Genomic DNA, 6,009 nt, shown 5'->3' with positions numbered 1-6,009 from the left:
GCAAGCCCAAGCAGGTAAGTTTTTCTGTAGCTAGGCTGATCGTAGGAAAGTCCAGCTCTAGTTGCTTTCCACCATGCTGTCAGAACCTCAGCAAATTCCAGGATAAAAGCAACTATGAAGAGGGAAGAAAGTGAGGCAGAAAGAAGAATGAGTTGATACATAGGGTAAGGGGCACAAGGAGCTGGGTCCAATGGCACATAACACATTGTTCATTTTCTCAAGGAAAAGTCTGCTCCAAACAGGGTGGGAATGTTTGGAACGGATGAGAAGAATAAAACATGAGATCCATCTTCAGACTAATCTATAGGACATTACCTTTTCCCATAGTCAGTTCCCTGGCTGCTGCATACATACAACCCATCCCTTCACTCATGCATCTACCAACATACTGCTCCAAACAAACAAAATTATTTTAAAATTAAAAAAGATTCTTTTATCTACAGTGTAGAAGTAAATCAAAGATTGCTCTCTTCAAGAAGGGATTTTTTTGGGGGGGACATTTTGCCTTCATTAAATGTCACAGTAATAAGCAATAAATAAATTAAAGGTACATTGACAGACTGAAAAAAATTAATTTTAAGATCTTTGGGACAGGAACCAAATCTTTGTTGCAAGATTTTGCAATAAACAGTGAGTTGTAACCAGAGGTCCTGGATGCTGTTGGAATACAAACCTTAGAATAACAGAATTTCAATGCTGGAAAATACTTTAAACAGCTACCTTTTTCACCCTTAGCTACAAATAATAAATAAAAAAGATTTTTCAACTCTTGCAGTCTGTTGAAAACACTGACTCTGGCACAAGCTTTCCCTAAGTTTCCTCACTAGTCAATGGAGAGAGACAGTTCTGTCCCAAAGGCAGTTCAGGTCACCTTAAAGCCTAGCCTATTGTACTGACTGGGGTTTCCCAAGTCAGTTCAATCTTTTTCCCATCTCTCCACGTGTAGCCATAACCTCTATTCAAGATTGTGAAATATATGGTTGCCAATATGTTGCATTAGAGGCTCCAAAATGTCATTGTTAATGAGAATATATTTTGATTATACTTTAAAACATGGTAGGTTATACATGTATATATACATATATATATCTCTATGCTGATGCACTTATTTTTCATGTTTCTTTGGTAAGCTTTGCATATTTGCATATTTAAGCTTTGACAGAAAGTATTTTAAAATAGAATTAGTCTAGGCATCTTTCTTAGTGCATACATTGAATATAATTTATATTGAATTTTCATTATGACTCCTGGCTAAAAATATTGTGATAATTCAAGGGGCCTTGTGGGGGAAAGATGTTAAATAACAAAATGGAACATATATTTCTTTTTAGTATCAATACTTGGTCTCGACTCAGATCATATATCAGATAGTAGCATATATTTTATAAAATGCCTGTATGTTTACTTTGGTTACCTTATCAAATCATGATGAACTAATTTTGCTTATGAAATTAATCATAACTTGTAAATGTTAAATTGCTGCATTTCATATAGACAGCTGTCAGCCTTTCATCTATCAGCCAGACCGTCATCAGATGAATGTTGAAACCAGTGTCCAGTTGCCATTTTCACCTAAATCATACTTAACAGATATTAACTTTTAATTTTCCCAGGTATTTTTCAAATGTATTTTGAGTTTACCTGACACCTTGTCTAGAAATGCTCTACTGATGGCTCAGCGGGAACACAGCAAGTAAGGAGACCTCAGTGGCTTAGGTTAGGGGACAAAGGCAGGTACATTCTCCAGTAGTGTGTGGGAGCAACATGGTGGGATGTCCATGTTGGGAGCAGAGCGTTAAGGTCAAAACTGGATGTGAATTGTAAGAGCAAAAGTTGAGCTCATCCTTAACCACATAACCTTCTTGGTAACATATATTCACAAAGTGCCCTGTCACCGTCTTGCTTGATGAAGAACCTCTTATTATATACAGTCATTCCAGCCCTTTCTCCAATGCCTGCCCTCAAACGTTTGTCATCTATTCTTGTTTGGAAACTGTCTTCCAACAGTAGAAGGAGTAACAGGGCTTCATCATCTGTTTCAACTCAGTTCCCTGTAAGAGACAATAGCTATACTTCTATTATACAGGTGCTGTTATTAAGCTCGATTTTAACAATCTTGCACTTGTTCACTTATTAATTGCCTACATTTATCCAAAATACACTGAGAAGAGCAGTGTTAGCTTTGCATCCAGTCATTAGAAAGGCAGACAGAAAAGATACATTCAATTACTATTTATTAAAAAATCACATGTATTGGTACCTTTAACAGAATTCAAGGCTTTCAGTAGGCTGTAATTGAATCTTTTTGTATTAAATAAGCCATAGCTATATCTATTGTTCTAGCAGCTGAGAAAAAATGATTCAGAAATTATATTTAAGCTTTTCTGCGTAATTATTAATGTATAATGGCACTTAACATCTCCATTTCTGTTAGAGTCAGCATAACTAAGCTTAGCTAACTCAAAAAATATCACCAGATACTGTGTCTGCAATGAAAAAAATTCAAAATCTGTACACATTGCTTCCATAAAATATGCGAAGACATATGGCGGGTTCTTTGCTTGGCATATACCCACACAGCTCCAAAAGTCAATGGAACAATGCCAATTTATATCGCTGATTTACGCAGCTGAAGGCTCACGTGCTTCTCTCCAGTGTAACAAGGTGCCTGAGCTTTGCCAGCTGACGGTGGCTGGGGAAGCTAAAGTCGGCAGAAGGCCAGCCTGGCATTCCCAGTGCCAACCCCTCCTCTGTTATTTAAGATGGGGGCATGTTGTTAGCAGCGATCTCCAGCTGAATGATCAGCGAAGCGTAAAGTTTACACAATATCTCAGCTGGACCATTCTTTCTGCTTGTCTGCATGGTCCGATTTTTATTCTTTTACTTGATTGACTGTCTGGGGTTTTGTGGTTGGGTACTTTTTTAAGTTTGAGAATGCAATTTTGTATTTCCAGTATATTTTCTGGGATATTTGGGACATTCTTGCACAAACTTTGCACCATTAAACACAAGGAAGTTTGCCACTGAGTATAAATCTAAGACTCTTCTCTCTTGTCCTGAAAAAGTAGCCTGTTTACCTCTGTATACTGCACAAGAAAGCATCGTAGTATTTTCATATAAAAGCATAAGATAAAGAGACATTTTTCAAAAACAGGTGAGTTCATTGATTTAAAAATAAGCATGTTTCTGAATTCTAAGAACTGCATATAGTACAGACAGTTACTGCTTAACTCTTGGGTATTTTAAAGATATTTCCTATTTTGTATCTGACTTTTTGAATCTTAACTTTTTACTAGACAGCAAAGTTCTTCAGTGGAAGTATGATTTGCTGCATAAAAAATGATGAGGTAATTCAATGAAATCTTTCCTTGAGATTGATTCCTGCAGATTTTAGTAGAACCTGAGTTTCCAGGCATCCCGAAGTTTACTATAAGGCAGAACAAAATTACCTAGGTATTTCAAGGAACAGTGTTTCAGAATTAGCTATGTGAACGTTCATTACAAGTACCCTTTGGTGGGGTCACATCATCGCCATACATGGCTTCACAACTTCCACTGATGTAACTAATTTCAGAATGACGAAGGCCATTTTCATGACTCAGTGTTGGACACTAGTTAACAAAGAATCAGAGTTATGAGGTCTCCATCTTAGACATTCAAGGCCTTGACCCCCAGACATCACAAACTCTGATCAGTCTGTGGTGCGGAAGCTGTTGGTAGACACAAGTGCTCTGATTGTCACCCTTGTACTGATCTGTAAAGTTCTATGGTTAGTGGCTTTTGTAAGGCGGTTGACACCCAGTATCATCATGCTCTGAACACTGGGAGTTCCCAGGATAGAAATGGTATGCATATTTCCAAGCCACAGCCATCAGAGGTGCCCTACAATTATTATAAATGCAATGTTTTCATTGGATTCCCAAGTTTCATTAATGATCACAGGCACACAGGAAGAGGATGTGGGAAGATGGCTCTGTGGAGTAAAGATATCTTTTCCCACCAGAGGTGTAGGATGGGAACGACACAGAGAGAGGCTTTCCCAAAGAGATCAGAGAATGTGTTGTAAATACAGAAGTATCACTCCCAAATTGTAAGAAATCCTGCTATTGTAAACATCAGCCTTTACAAATATGAGACAGAGAAACTATTGGTAAGACATCATTCCTGAAAGCCAGTTCATGTTGGGCAGAAACTGTTTGCCCAGCTGTGAGGACAAAACTCCAGGGGGGACATGCAGATACCTATAGATCAACTCTCTTTGCTCAGCTTTAGGTACACAATAAAGAACACTTAGCTAAAGAATTTTGATCAGTTGCTACTTACTGGAATCAAGAGAAACTTAAGCTGATACTTCTTACGGAGCACTGAGAAACGAGCATCCCGTTACTGTCTATTCACAATTGCTAAAATCTAAACACCTCGCACTTAAAATGGCTAAAATGAAGCATGAGGAAGACAAAGTAGCAACCCTCAGTTGCCATTTAGGGGTTGTTACCAACCACAAGTCCACAAGCTCCTCCACACTGTCACCCTGATCTATAACGCCAAGTTACCCTCGCTGAGACAGAGGTGTCTGCTGCTGATGGTGAAGGTGTTACAAAGCCTAGTCCATCCGTCTGTTCAGCTGCCTGACTGGACTCCTCAGGCTCACTTGCACATTCCCAAGGGACCTGACTAATGGCCCTGCCCTCCTAGGAGCTGCTTCTGAATTGCTTCTGAATTTGTTTTCTAGTTGCCCATTTCCTTAGCCCTTTTAAACTTTTCCATAGATTAGGTCTACTGATAAAGGAAGGATAATTTCTTGTCCTGTGACCTCCAGAAATATGTTTTCCATTAGCATGGACGGTTTCATACTTGCATCATTGAATTTTTAATGGGCAAGTTAGTAAGTTTTACTGTTTAAAATTCTTTTTAGACCAGGTGCACAGCACTTACTACACCTTTTCGGCAACCTATGGTCCACAGATAGGTTTGGAAACCCTTGTTTGAGAATCAGCTGTTCCTAGAAACAAATGTTCATCTGGCGTTTTTACTATTTCATATGAGAATAACAGAAATTATAAACCAAATAATAACCATTTTCTTAGATTTTATTGTCTCATTGATTTCTCTCAACATTGTGTACTGAATTTCCTTTTCTTATGTAGACCCCTACAGGATAATCATACTGATATATTTACTATTATATATGACATATTCTGAAGGTTGCTGCTGAATAGATCAAACTGTGTAGTGACTTAATCTTTGCACTGTTGCTATAAATTCTATGGAATGATTTACCTATAGATATATTTCCCTATCGATTCAGCTTGCTCAGCTTTCCTTGTGTCAGCTGCAACCAAATATTATTATTTGTACTGGGGTTTATCATCATTCCATCACTATTCTGTAAGGCTTGTTATACCGAAATTCTCATCCACTGCAATGTAAAATACGCTCTTTCTAAACAACTCTGTGAAATCGCATAGAGGGTTTAAAGCTTTCTTCTTGATATCTGTTATTGGATTATTCTTGTTCTGACACTTCAGTGATCGTTTTTTCAGACTTCACCCACATTTGTTTCTTGCTGTGCTTATTCAGTTGAAACTGTTGTTATTCTTTATTAGATAACACTAATATCAGGATATTAACACTTAATAACAGATGCTCCTAATCAATATCCGTATGCTTCAGATCAGCCCAAGTTTCCCCATTTTTTTGAGATATACAGTCTCCAGAATTTATGTGCTGGTATTTTGCCTCCATATTGTATGCAATGGAATCGGTACCCTCAGAATAAGATTCTGTCTGTAGCATTTATACTTTTCCTCCTTCCTTAAGTCTGCACCGAAATACATGAGTTTTCTTTGTCTAACAGGACAAGTGCATGGAACTGAAAGTACATCAGAGGAAATCACCTCGGAAGCCTAAAACATAATATTCCCATTTAGTAACCTAAATTTAGCTTCCTGAAATTCTCTTCTACACCTCTCTAAACATTTGTAACAAATCTCTTTAAAAATACTGAGT

This window comes from Haliaeetus albicilla, chromosome 18 (assembly GCF_947461875.1).
Source record: "Haliaeetus albicilla chromosome 18, bHalAlb1.1, whole genome shotgun sequence".
Lineage (NCBI taxonomy): Eukaryota > Metazoa > Chordata > Aves > Accipitriformes > Accipitridae > Haliaeetus > Haliaeetus albicilla.
The sequence above is the reverse complement of the archived record's forward strand: the minus strand, read 5'-3'. Positions refer to the sequence as shown.